We start from the raw sequence: 14586 nt of genomic DNA, 5'->3' as shown, positions 1-14586 counted from the left end.
ATGATCATTGTCTTTTTTACATCGTTTCAATTAAACGCCAAGGTGAGATTACGCGAGGATCGTTCGACTATCGATCCGTCGAGTCTCGATGAAGAATCGCGACATTTAAAGAAATATAGACGCGACGAACCGTATCCTTCTCATTTACTTGTTAACTTTTTTTATTCGTATTTGATTATTTCTTCATTATACTTCGCTATCCATTTTTCTTCCCTCATCGTAGAAAACACGTAAAATAACTACACGCATCACCGAGAAATGCCGTGGCCTGTTTTCCACGGACAAACTTCGCGTTCTTGCTCGAGAGCGTAAAAAGATTAGAACTCTGTAACAGCTCTGCGGAAAGTAGCTTTTCCGGTCTCGAGAGTATCGACGCCCGTTCCGAAGCTGCAAGAGAAACGCGCCGCGGATCTGATCGCTTCCCTCTCTCTCTGTCTCTCTCTCTCTCTCTCCGCTCGCCGTCTACGGCTCCCTGGCGTCTTGCTTCGCTAATCGAGCCCCATTAAAACAAACCCCTCGGCAAGCCGCGGCTGTTCGCGCGAAGAATTTTCTCGCCCCTAATCTTACCAGTAATGTCCGAACTTTCTAAACCTCGAAGATCGCAACCGTGCGGCTCTTAACTCGAGGAATTCCGTTCCTCCCAGATTCTCCGAGTTATTCCGTCGTCGGGATAATCGTGGGAATTAGTTCCCGTCAGCGTTCGTCATCTCTGAATTTTACAGTCTATCGGACGCATTGTATATCGAAAGATGAAAAACCTGTGTCTGATTATTATCAATGTGTAATGAATTCATCTATTTTAAATTACACGACGTTTCTGATAACTAAAATACTCGTCCACGCATTCGAATTATCGCCACGATATTTATAATTAATGATACGTTCTATTCATGGCATCATTTTGTTGAATAAATGAAGAAATCAGTAGTATAAGTCAATCATTTCGTATCCAACATCCACGACCAGCGATAATAAAGTTGACACCGCATTCCCAACCTTGAAATACGTTTCTCCCTCGCTTTATCTTTGCAGGGGAGAACGAAACGACCACGGAAGCACGCATACCAATGTCCCAAGAAATCAACCCCGATCGTAGACGACTAACCCCTCCCCCCTCCCCCCTGGGAAAGAACGAGCACGCGAAATGCTTGAGTGATCATCGCGCTCGCGTGATTCTTTCTAATTAATTCCGCGTTTCATTGGCGTGACAGCCAGTAGGGCAGAGAGTATCGCGATTCAATCATAAATCTGGCGATAGGAAACCGGCTCGAAGGAGGGGCAAAGAGGAAAAAGAGAAGAGAAACGCGCAGCCCGAGCAAGAGTTTCCCTAATTATTATAACCCATTAATACGATGAGCGTTATTATTTTAATGCCCGTATCTGGCGAGCCGAGCCCGGGACTAATTTGCCTCCGTGGAAATCGATTGTGCCGCGTGCGTTTGCACGTTCATAAATAATCAGGCCCGTGTTTACGGGATGAAAAATCGGTGCCGGCTCGGTAGCGGCGCGTTTATAATAAATCCGTCGTTCCGCGGCTCTCTAACGAGCTACCTCTCTCTTTTCCTATCTTTCCGCGGGTCGTATCAATCCTCCCGGACCAATTCCGGATGGTTTTCCTTCCGCGATACTCGAAGTCGCGCGCCATTAAATCCTCAGAACTCCGCGCCGAGCGCCGGTTACTTCTTCGGTGCTAAAAAACCTCGGATAACAGTTGTTCGCGCGTTTCACGGCCTGGGATCGCTGGCCTAATCGATCCAGCTGTCCGCACTTTCGTCCAATGTTGAATGGCCGCCGTTAGGGTGTATAAATCTCCGCACGAATGCGTAATTCGATCTACATTCTTTACCCAACGGGAATTCCATTGGGTTATCTACTTCTGAACTCAATTTATCGAATCATTACCGATTATGTACCTAGTAGATGATACGATGTATCGCTCAAAGATACGTTTCTTATTGAGGTACCGCAAACAGCGAATGGTGTTCGATATCACATCGGCATTGATATTGTATATCGCATTCTTCCATATCCATAACGAGGATAAGAAATGAGATTCGTATAACGTATCGATGCTGTATTTGTAAATGATTCGAGCTTTGAATCAGCAATCCGATATGCCTAAGAACATGCTGATAGTTATCATAATCCTCGTATCCCTCGGGACGTTACCATTGACCACCCACCGATACATGAGACCGTCTATGGACGGATGGCCGTCCTTTACCGGCCATGGGACACGTTCGACCATCGCTGACAGCAGTTCCATGGTCCGTCCAACAGATGGCCGTCGTTTGAGCGTCGTTTTCATCCCCTAATCCCGTATATCCCGCGGGTGGGTCCCGAGCCAAGCGGTGGATGAATTACCGACCCGGCGAACTCGAATCGAGACCGAGGGGTTGAAGTTGGTTTCTCAGATGAACGACTACGACGCAACGCTCCGTAAACCCGCTACCGGCGGCGAAACGTTTCTCCGCCGTGTTTGTCCGTCGATTCCTCTTCTTTAAATAACACGTTCCGCCGACGAATCGATCGCGCGTGACCGGAAGATTGCCGGGTTCGGCATCGAAAACCGGCTCGAAAACGATTGCCGCAACGATTCTCCACGTTATCCGCGAGATAATCGACGAGCACGGTCGATCGTTATCGATGTCTAGATAATTTTCCGGTTGCAGCGCCGGGCTTCATGTCTTCATCACGATTTCTCTTTAGCAACATCAAACGCTCGTTCAATCTTAGCACCTCCTTTTGTTTATCGCTACTTGGTTATGAAACAGCGACGGAGGATCGGTATAAAAATTGCGAGCTGTTATTGCAACTATTTGCAAAACCATTCATCCGCATACTCGCTGGCATCCATCAAAAGGCGTTGGCCCGCATACCACGAATACCGATAGTTGGATAAACGATAGAAAGGGGCCGCGCGAAGGGTGGGATGGGAAAAGCGAAGGGAAAACGTCGGCGAGTTTCTTTGAGGATCACCCCGCGAGCCTCTCGCAACCGTCGAGCGTCGAGAGAACGGTAGACCGCGCGTGATTGCCGTAATTTCGCTTAATTACAATTACGCTAATATCCGGGCATCAATTAGCCGAGGCTAAAGAGGTTCGCATTAAATAGCTAATCGCATCGGCGTCATCGTCTGGCTTTTCTTCGGTGACTCGTGCATGAGCACGGATGATAGAAATCATTATCATCACAGCGGGTTTTCACGGTCAGATTTAACGAGTGAATTACGCGAACCTGGAAACGCATTATTCAAAAACAGTTTTAAGCGACGTTTCGAAACAGTTTTCTAGTCGTGAAATTTTGCTGCTCGGATAATTATTTCCTATTACATAGATAAAGCGAATTAACAGACAGTAGGAAGACACGAGTAACAGGAATTCCCTGCACGAGCCATTAATTTCAAGTATGAATGACGGGTACAGTATCGTCTACGGACGTTTTTACCACTCGTGGACAGATAAACCGAACGAGGGTTCAACGTTTCTCGCAGCACGTGCTACGATTTCTAGTCCCGACGATAAACTTGATCTTCCTCTGATTTATGTTTTCTCTTTTTGGCTCTGCGACGCGACGTTCCCTCAATTTTATCGACTGCACGCGGAGAAGCCATCGGTTCTCGCGAAATACCGATATCTTCGTCGAGAGACTCTCCATTCATTTCGTCTTCCCCATTTTATTTCTCGTACTCGTGGGATCGGCCACTTTTACAAATAATTTGCGGAAACTCGGAGACCTTCGGATCTCGGCCTACTAAATGTTATTTCCTCGCGTCCCGTCATCGGCTCTTATTTCGATGATTTATCGTCGCGTTGTGTGCGATGCAATACCCTCCACGGAGGCAGTAAGTGCGCGTTTAAACGATAAATCTCGGCCGAGTCACGGTACGAGAAGCTTTTCAGGTCGCGACACACCGGCTAGGCTTCTTCCGCTTATCGATACCTCGCCCCGGCCCCGCTGAAAGAGTTTAAATACGAACCCCTCTTGAATATTTTCGTCGCCACTCCATTTATCAAACCGCTGCATCCAGATTTTCTGCCAAATTTCTGTTACAAAAGTTGCTTTCTTATTTAATTTCAAGCGGTACGTGTTAAACCAATAAAATCAGATGGTAGTTCTCGCGAGCATGAATCATCGAACAGACTCCTACCGCGTTCGAATTTGATTACCAAACGATGAATCTTTCAGCCGGACGATTACACGGCCCAAATAGGCATTACAGTTTGATTGATTCCTATTAGTTTCACGCAGACAGACCGCGGATATTGCTTTCCACCGTTACTCGAATAGTTTCCGGTTCGAGCTCGCAACGGTGTCTTTCAATTACAGTTTTCTGCCATTTCCGTGGACGGACGCCGATCGATGATAACGCGATAAATCTGACCGGAGGCCGGCTATCCACGGTCAGTTATACGCCGTGCCGGTCAACTTATTCTTTTCGGGTGGGTTCGTAAACAACGTGACAAATACCACGGCCGGGCTCGTTAATCAACCCGACGTGAATTCGTCCGACCGCTTTTAATTGGAACTGAAACGCGAGTCGCGTCGCGAGCTTACACGAAACTCGCGTATAACGGGTGCAATTGGCCATTGGCACGACTGGCTCGTTATAGAAATAATATTAGGAGCAAGAAAAACGATCGAGCTGTTTCCTAGTGGAAATAAAAATTATGCCAACAGCAGGGATTTGTTTTTGTTACAGACGTCGGTGGATGTAAAGAGGACGAGAAAGAAAAGAAGCAGCAGCCTACTGTCTGAGCGAAGGGCGACGTTACGAGCTTTCGAATGGGAGGTTACAGGGTGAAGAAAGTCCGAAGGCTTACACCGGAGCAGGGGATTTCCGCGCGAAATCAAGATCCCGGTTTTAAGGCGGGGACACCGGGTTAATGGCGTGTGCATTATTCTGATAAATCGACCCCACGGCTGGCGTCAAACCTGACTCCGTCGTGACAGGAACCTTGGTCAATCGTATCTGTACCTCTACGCAAGACGTTCGATCCCCTCGCCATGGTTCTTCACGTAGAAATTTCATACCAACGAATCAAATCATTTTATCGTACCTTTTCATTTTTCCCAATTCTATCCGAGACTTTCTTAAACGGGAAGATGCAATTAAACTTGCATCATTTTCCAGTAATCGAGTCAAGCTTAAAATCGTACAAAAATTTGTATCGCGTAGAGAAAAAGAATAATTCGACTGTCTCGAATTTATAGGGACACTGATTAAGTAACTTAATATCCAGATCGGCAGATAAAGACCTTAAGTTCCGGCGGTCGCGAGCCACGAGATGGATGCGAACGCGGCAAAATATTCGGAACGAATGAACGGCGTCGCCGTGGACACGGCTACCGTGCATTTGTCCAGTTCCGTGGCCGTACGACCGGATCGTATTAATCCGCCGCTAATGAGTACCGCCGCCGTGGCACGCAGCCGCGCCGATCTGCCTCGCACGGCCAGATCATCCCCGGGAGGATACAAACTCGGAACCTCGGGCTCATTACGTCCCGACGTAGCGTGTGCTTCGTGACCGGCTCAATATTTAACGCGTCTCGAGCCATTCCATCACCTTTCGATATCTCGACACCTGGCTCGAGGATTAGGGAACGACCGGCTCGAGCCTCGTGACTCGAATCGATTGCCGTTGATTACCGATTCTATTACGAAACGCTTGCCGATTGGCCGAGCCGCGCTCTCAATTTCCACGAAAATCTGTACGAACCAGATTAATGGAAAAGATTTTGTCAACCTTGCGAGCGATTCGAGAGATTTGAAGTTAGAACAATTCTGATAAAAATACATAAATGGCAGAAAAATAATCGGGAATCTTAATTGAGAAAACGTGTAAACGCTGCTTACGGTCATATTCGATAGGAAAAATCGTAATTTATTTCTGTAAACTATAGTAATGTATGTACGTTAAACTAAGATTTTGAGAATTCTTAGCATGCACTATCGGAGCTAAAATATATTTCAGGACACGTTAATTAACCGAGAAGTCACAATTACGGTTCGAGAGTGAGTCGGGTCCGATAAAAATCCGAATTCCCTGCATCTCGTTATCTGCTGGATCTGTAAGTATTGATTCGGTCTCGGTTGCTCGGTCCGGCCCGATAATTAGTCAATCAGTCAGCCGAACGCGTGTTGCTTTTATTGAAATATGTCGTGGACCCTCTTAAAAAGCGAGTCCACGATTCATTCATGCCGGCCCATTCCCGTCCCGTTTCCCTTTCGCTTCGCCCGGCAACTTTTACGCGTACTTCGTCATTAATCGTACGATTAAGCCGTCCGATAACGCCCTCTCTTCGCGGCCGTACAACCAGACGACTCCCTAGAAACTTGTGGTTCCAAAGTGGTTCCCGAGGAACCTGGGACCGCCTACCTGGATCCACGATCTCGATTTTTCACGCTGGGACTCGAGAACGTTTCGGCGGATACGAATATACACCCTTATCGATTCCGCGAACCCGAACGATTCCTTGCTCACCCTAACAATTAATTGCAACGCCGAATTAAGGTCCGGGAATCTCAGTAAAATAGAATACTTTGTAGATCTCGAAATTCAAATGAAAATGAAAGTAGAGCAACCGATTTTACTAAAAAGCTTTTAAAAGAACTAAGCTCTTCTCTTCGGATTCGAGTTACCAGGAACGGAAGTAACAAATAATCGGTCCAAGGTGGCAAGGCAAACCGCGCGTAACGTGAAAGCGGGAAAAGCAGGAGGGAATCGAGAGAAACTTTACACGTGGAGTAACAGAGAACGAGAGATCTAGGAATGGATGCAAGGAAAATAGAGAAACGCGACGGATGGTCGCGCCCCATATAATCTCCGCGATGCTTCTCGAGGTTTCTTCTCTCCGCTTTGGAGATCATCTCGGAACAGAGTAGAAGAATCATTGTAGCTGTTCCATTGTCGTCGAGTTTGTCACGTTAGGACGAAACGGCCGTTCTTTTCCGATAGGAAATTGATTACCACATAGATTTTGATTAATTCGAGAATTAATTGCAAGTAGAATTAATGATTCTAGAAGGTAAAATCCTTCATACCAGGTCTTGTATTCCGCACGTATTTAATTTTATAAATCACCAGGCGGAGTATCGATGTCAGAAACTACATATGTTTCTAATTCAGACTTGTGAGTCTACATTCATTATGATTTATTCATTGGATGGGTTTATGAAATTAATTCACGAGGCGGTTGAAAATCGATTAAAAAGGTAGTTTCTTCACGGTGACGCCTATGGATGGTTCGTATATCGTGGATGCATGTACACGTTCTATATACAGTGGTACCGAATTTGCCCGGCCAAAGCAAACCGTATGTCCGGACATCGGCACGATTTATCGCGTTGACACGTGTCCCTTATGCCGAGACGCGTCCCCCGACCCCGGCGTGCGCGGGCCTCTCTTTTAACCATGATTAAAATACATTCTCAAGGATGGAACGTCCCGAATTTTCTACGAACCAGTTAAACACAATAAAAATTGATAACTCAGCAAATCTCCGAGGACTTTATTAAACGCGAAATGAAAATGTAAACGCGTTGCCTTTGTACATTGAAAAAATGGAAATCCGAGTTATTTGATTATTAGAAAGTATGTCATAAAATGTTTGCCAATGTAAGAATAAAATCGTCGCAAATCTATTTCACCAACCCATTTCCTGGCCCAATTTCTCCCCTTTGCCAAATCGTCGAGGGAAGAAAAGAGAAGGATAAGAAAAGGAACGAGGGCAAAGATCACAAGCTGGGAACAGGATCGCGCGAAGCGGGGAACGAGAGCGGCGAGGCTGGCTCGCACGCGGTGCGGGATCGTACCGGGAATATGATTTATACTTCTTTCCGATCGTTCGCATTAAAAAATGGTAAATGCTCTTAATGACGGCATTAATAATTGTATTCAACCGGGAACCGGCGGTATTGACCTGAAGACACCCGTGCGAGGCGAGAGCGGAGGCACGCCCGTAGAATACCCTTGTAACGATCCCGGTCCGGCATTCATCCTGGGCGGAGAGAATGATCGTTTGTGAATGAGCGAACATTCAATGGGCACACTTTTGATCCCGGCATTATTAATTATCCGCAAGTAGCTGCTAACGCCCTGGCCTTCTTTTTTCTAGCCGGCCCACGGGATTTTTTAACCCGTGGAGAACCGGCGCAACGTGTCTCTGACTGTAGAATCTTTCTTTCGACCTCGAGTCGTCCGCTGTGAGTCGTAAAATTGACCGTACCGAGGACAAAGAAATTCGCGAGACGTTCGACGGCGGATATGAGCGTCGGTCTTCGCGATCTCGCCGCGGGCCATCGGAAATCGCCTCGGAATCGCGACCTTTATCGCCTTATTAGGCGGGGCACCCCTCCGTGGCGTCACCGGCCGGACGCGACTCGTTTTATCGCTCTTCTCCATCGACGTTATCCACTCACGGGTAAGTCCCTTTCATGGTCTTTAAACCGGCGCGCTTAGCGTGGCCCCCGTCATTACTTAACGGTGAGTAATAAAGTTGTACCACCAATTAAGCTGAAGCCGTGTGGAAGCACGCGCATATCGAACACGGTAGCAGAAGCGTTTCGCTGCGTATCGCGGCCGGTGCTTATCGGCCGGCGATATCTCGAGCCGGGATAAAATCTGTAATCCGAGAATAATCGTTATTATCCTCGATGCACGGTGAATGGGAACGGACAGGCGGATCATAATGCTGTCGACGGGTAATTTGTATGTACCTGGACGTATCTACCTGTGTGCGAATTCGATTGTTGCCTCTAAAGACCTCGGTAAGGCTTTTTGAAAAAGGTGGCCAAAATGATTGCACGTTTTGCGAAACCGGGAATAAATATGCTTGCTAAAATAAACAGATGTTCGTTCACATTCCGTTTAATCAATGAATCGGGACTTTGAATAGGGCGATAGGAATTCTCTTCGCAACGCAGGACAAAACGCGGTGGAAAGACAAACGGAAGGACGATCGCGTGCGAGCGGGTTTGGTTTCGGGGAACGTAATTAATGAGCAGTTTGGCGGTCGGCCGGACAGCTGTCCGGTTTTTTCCGAACGACGACGACGGCGGAGCGCGGGGCGCGCAACCGTAGAAATCGTAGAAACGCGGAGACCTGGGCTGGAAGACGCGCCTTCGGACGCGGCGGAAGGAACAAGATGGATTGCCTGACACTACCGGACAAGATCAATTGAATTTCTATTTGGACGTAACCGAGACCTACCCAGGAACCGCTGCCGCTCGTGGCCCGAGATCCTTCTTCCATCGGTCGTCGATGTCACGATAATTGTTGCCGTTGATCCACCCCTTCATCGGTTATCTGAAAAGAATAAAGTAGATACGCATTGCTTGAACAATTCTTTTTTCTAATACCCGAAGCATTCTAATTGCGGCGGTCGATGAGCGTGAGAAAAATCGAATCGCGGTTTCGAGGCCTCAGACGCCGCGGCACAATAATTTCCCACACACAAAGTGCGAAGGGAAAGAACGGCGGGTTTTTATCCCGTGACTAAAATTAATCGGTGCGCATTAATTAATAGACAGTTAAATTCAGCGGGCGCTGTAAAACCGGTAGCCGACTACGGGGCACGAGGGAAAAAAGGGGGAAAAATTCGCGGAGATATCAGCGGTTTGCATCGCCGGAGTTCGTACGCTCTCCGAGGAAGTAATTAGGCAAGCTACTTCCAAGCTCATTTATTATCGCTCGGCTATCTCACGCGGCCAAGAAACACACGCCCAAACACCCCACGTCCACCCATTTCGCGAATCTGTCGAACGAGCTTTAAAATTAATACGAAACCGTCTCCAAAAAGGATATTGTGCGCGTAGTAGTCGAGTCGACGAATGACAAAGAGGTGGACGCGAGCCTAACAAGTGGTGGCACAGTCTCGATAAGCGATAACATGGTTACCCAGTTTTACGTCATTCGCCGATTTTCCCGGTACTTCGTTTCTTTCCACAGATCCGTCTATCGCATTTTCGTGGTCAATAACCGATTGCGACTATCACCGGGAGGGCGATACAGACTCGGTTTATTCCTTGGAACGACGTTTGTGAGAATTGCAACGGCGGATAAATAACGAGGGTCGGCCGATACGAGCAATAAAATCGTATCCACGATTTCGTTACAAAACAACGATAAACGAAGCGGTCCGCATTCTGAAATAGCATGGAAATTAATAGAGTGCAATAACGGTTAATCGTTCGTATTAGCCGAGGCGAAGATTTTACGGAAATCTCTGACGAATAATAATACTAATGGCTTAATAGAAGCCTCGCCGAGTTGTTTTTGCGACGCGCTGCCTTTATAAAATAACGCCGCGGTAACGTTATGCTCTAATGTAGCACATGCTACCATAATAAACTTCGTTACACTGATGTATTTCGAATGACCGCGGCGAACATGGTGGAACAACCATAACTGTGCACCGCGAGCATGACGTAGACGCTAACGTCAACCAAACTAATGCAATTAAAGAAAAAAACGATTCGTCTTGTAAATATTTTACCGATATAATACTTACTCTCAGAGGAAGGAAATTATATTTTTTTTAAACGGACCATTAAAAGTTAATGGACGCGACGTTACTTGAAATTCTCACGGTGGAGAATATTAGCCATCGCGTAGCCGAGGCCTTCTAACTGATTCGCATCCTCGATAGACTGGAAAATGTCGATCCGAACGAGGAGCATGGCGCGCGCGGTCAAACACGCGGTTCAATGTATCATTAGGCAGTCATTGCGATCACCCGTGGGTCCCGTACGTACATACACGCGCTACGGGGCCGACGGACACGTAGGTAAGCCATTCTGGCTTCATTCACGTCAGATGCGAGGCGACCGCGTCATTTATCTGCCAACCATACCAGCCTAACGATGCATTGCCGGTTTCTGTTCGCCGAGCGTACCCGTGTTCCCCTCCGCGAACGATGTTCCGTCCTTTTTCTAAATACTCGTCGAAACAATTCTTCATCACTCAAGGTCGTTCAAGGCAGTCTTACATCCTTCAGTCTCGCATTATTCGCGAAAAAATTTTTATAAATCCAATTAAGTTCGATCGTTCGTCGAACCAAGGCACGTAATTGGAACACAGACCGAATGGATTAACGCGTCTGGTCATCTGCGAACGGATCCGAGGACGGTTTTTGCCAAGCTCCACAGTGGCACAGTTCGCTAATTGCGGTTTAAGGTGCGTGCAAAATTTGGGAGCGGCGTAAGGGTTGGAAAAGGGCGGGCGCGGAGAGGGTTGAAGACAGCGACAGAGGAGCTTCCGGAACACGCGAAACTCTCATTAACTAAGACCCGTCCGGGACGGTCGCGATATTGTACCGCGCTTTAAAGTCGTTCCACGCTTCTTCGGAGCGGAGACGCCGGCTGCGACTAGCGGAAAAAAAAATTTAATGGGATTGCCACGAACGACAGCGTCGATAGCTCAAAGGGAGGAGGCGGGCAAATGTCAAACATTTACGATCCTAATTATGAAATAATCTTTTTCTCCGCCGATGCCAATTACGTTCAACTAATTGGTAGATATTACTCTTTACGAGTCGTCCATTATTCTTTCCTAGACGCGATACGCGTGAATATACGTCGTAAGATCTCATGAATTCACAATGCGTTCCTACTAGCACGTTGTTAACGAAGGATCGATACGAAACCTAGAAATTATTACGGGTTATTCTTCATTACAAGGAGAGCACCTTTGCCGACATCAATTACACTCATACATATTATGCGCATTACTTTTATTCGCGCCCGACCGAATCCGGTGATTCCGCGCAAACGAGATTAATGTGCATTAATTAAAGATCATACGGAGGGGAGAAGCGCGTTTAAAAGTGTGTATCGAGATCGTAGAGCGTGTCTGGCACTATGTACGTCCGAGGACGTGCATCGTATCCAGAGATCTCAATGGAAATCCCGTTTAATTGCGTACACGTCACGCTCAGTGAACGGTATTGGGCTAACACTGTTAGGCGAATCTCACGTACAACTTGTTGATGTAATTGCGATGATAAGTACACCCTTTGAATCACACCTCGTTCAATGTATCATCCGCAGGAAGTCATACGGAATTCAAATAAATGAAATTAACGTCTCTGTAGCGTAATAATTGGTCGGATAGAAGCCTGATTACGATTTGTTTGAAGTATCGTTTCGAGGGAGCAAAACCTAAGTTTGCAACCCTTGTTTCGAGCAGTGGAATATTCATACTTCGACGATGGCAAAACTTCATTTATAAGGAAGAACTCTGGAGTCCTTCACACCTAAATACACAGCAAGTGTCAATAACCTAGTATCAATCTCCGCTTTAACCCATGGTCGAATCCATGGTCCTTGAGGGCTTCAAGAACTCGAGCAACCCCTTATCACTTTTCCGCCCCTACTAACAGAATTCATCATCCTCGGATCCCTCCGAAACATCAGCTTATATCCTCCACTTTGATCCTGAAATACGAAATTCCTTACATAGCTATTCAAGTATCTTTCGGACATACTGTCTTGTGAGAAACATACATAAATTTTTAGGTGTTCGGTGGACGAAGTGCTTCGGAGCCTGTAATAGATATTAGGATCAGATTTCTAGCATCGAATAGACGAATCTATTCGAGAAGAGAGCGTCGCGGCGTCGCTGGACCGTCATCGTATCAATGCGGCACGGGATTGACAGTCGCTGCCGTTGATAAATGATATTTCCAGCGGCCCCTTCACCATCGCGACGGTTCCGCGTTCGCTCGAGGATTCCACCCTGCTGAGAGGAGAGCTCGATCCAAGCTGGAAAGAGGGGTGCCTCAGACCGCTCGCAGTCTGAACAGACCCGAGACTACGAGAGAAGATATCCGCGGTGAGAAGTAAACACGTTATACAAACGAATGCGGGGATCGATAGCGTGGCTCGAGAGAGTCCTCTCTTCATCTTTTTCATTACATGTTCCCGTTTTTCCATACGAGACTTTTATACACTAGTCTCCCTCGCACTTAATGACATTTCAAGTAAAAAGAAAAGCCTTATCGCACTTGAATTTTAAAGTCCCAAAAGGAAGATACTTCTGAACGTTTAGTGAGTTTAGTCGTTAACTAATCGAGTGTTAAAGGTAGCACAATGCAAATTCCATTGGGACTGGAAATAAGAGACGTCAGCGACACTCTAAGAATTAGTTGTCAACTAAGTGTCAATATTTACTCTTGAGTCTAATCTCTCGTGTACTCCCTTGGGATTTCGGCCGGAGAGAAAGCTTGTACCTGCGACCGAAGTTGCAGCACACCTTAAGGTCTGTCTACACTGACGACACGACAACGGTAGTCTGGGCTTTTGGAAGTGTTCGGGCGGCCGAGCCAGTACTGTAGCTTTTACAACTGAGCGTATAGGGAAAAGTATGTAAAAGCAGTTGTAAAAGCTACGGTACTGGTTCGGCCACCCCACTACCTCAATAAACCCAGGCTGTAGTTGTCGTGTCGTCAGTGTATATAGACCTTTAGAAATCCCATAAAACTGTTCCTTCTCCTTTTATGATTTAAAGGATATTCATCAATCTGCAGAAATGAGAAACTCTATCAATTTTTAAGCCTCGATTGTAGATGTATCGAGTTGATACAGGTTTTACATGGAGTTTCGGTAGCCACAAGTCGTGAGAGATCGGTGGTCCTTTGAACGATTGCTCAGCGGTTTTTCCGCCCCGCCCTGAAACGCCTGTCTAGCCTCACGCTCGCAAACGCTGCCATTAAACCCTTGAGCATTCCGCACACGCACGTCCATTTTGAATTTTACATCTGTTGTACTCGCAATTTCCACTCTCTAATCGTTTTTTTATCCCACTTTAAACAATCTGATTGTACATTTATGATTCACGATTCTAACGACTATCTGTGCTTCTCCAACAAAGGAATCTTCGAAAAAGCGGCTCGAGATTTGGAACGGTGAAACAGACGCGTAAACTCAACGCAAACAAAATATAAATCAAGCTCGAACAATGACTGGAGACCGTCTGGCCTCGATCCCGATATTCCCAATTTTCCCAAATGGTCGCCAAACCGAAAGCCCTCCCCGGAATTCCATCCCTTTTGAGGAACGGCGGTGCCTACACGGGGGCACACATATGTTACCCCCCTCGGCCGAGATACCGCGCCATTTCACGCAACGCGTAGCCCCAATTTAATTTGTCCTACGAGAGAGAATCCTTATTCAAAGTCAACCCCGAACGATTTCCAATCTCATAACCAGATGCGAGGACGAGAGCTTCGCCCATTGTTATTTCACTCTACGAACAACCGTTTAGTACATTTTAATTGAAATTCTGTCTCTGCAAATTTTTATTGCGAACGAGTAAACATCCGATTATCTGTAAGATAATGCCTCCCTGTTGAATAACCAACGCGTACAGCAAAGGAGATTGAAGGATTCTAAAACCCATTCAAGTACCGCCATTTCCACCTTTCTTTCCTTCGTTCAAGGTAACTGGACCATGAACAGAGATGTACAGCTAGTAACAACGAAATTGAGCCAGGTACGTGCATGTGTTAGTTTCCCCTAGGAGGACCAAATTCAAAACGAGTAATAATAAGTATACGTCTTATTTTTTCTGTGCTCGATCAGGCGTC

At 46.6% G+C, this 14586-nt stretch overlaps 1 long non-coding RNA gene across 1 annotated transcript in view; it reads left to right on the top strand.

The window, feature by feature from the left end:
- Positions 1 to 7645, top strand: part of LOC113465117 (uncharacterized) — a 70400-nt gene extending 62755 nt beyond the window's left edge. The window contains exon 3 of the long non-coding RNA XR_003389943.1: positions 4703 to 7645. This is a non-coding gene — a long non-coding RNA (uncharacterized LOC113465117). The remainder of the gene's footprint in view (positions 1 to 4702) is intronic.
- The last annotated feature ends 6941 nt before the right edge of the window (positions 7646 to 14586 follow it).

Source organism: Ceratina calcarata, unplaced genomic scaffold (assembly GCF_001652005.2).
Source record: "Ceratina calcarata isolate Rehan_Ccalc_2016 unplaced genomic scaffold, ASM165200v1 scaffold88.2, whole genome shotgun sequence".
In the NCBI taxonomy this organism is placed as follows: Eukaryota; Metazoa; Arthropoda; class Insecta; order Hymenoptera; family Apidae; genus Ceratina; species Ceratina calcarata.
This window is presented reverse-complemented; position numbering and strand designations above follow the sequence as displayed.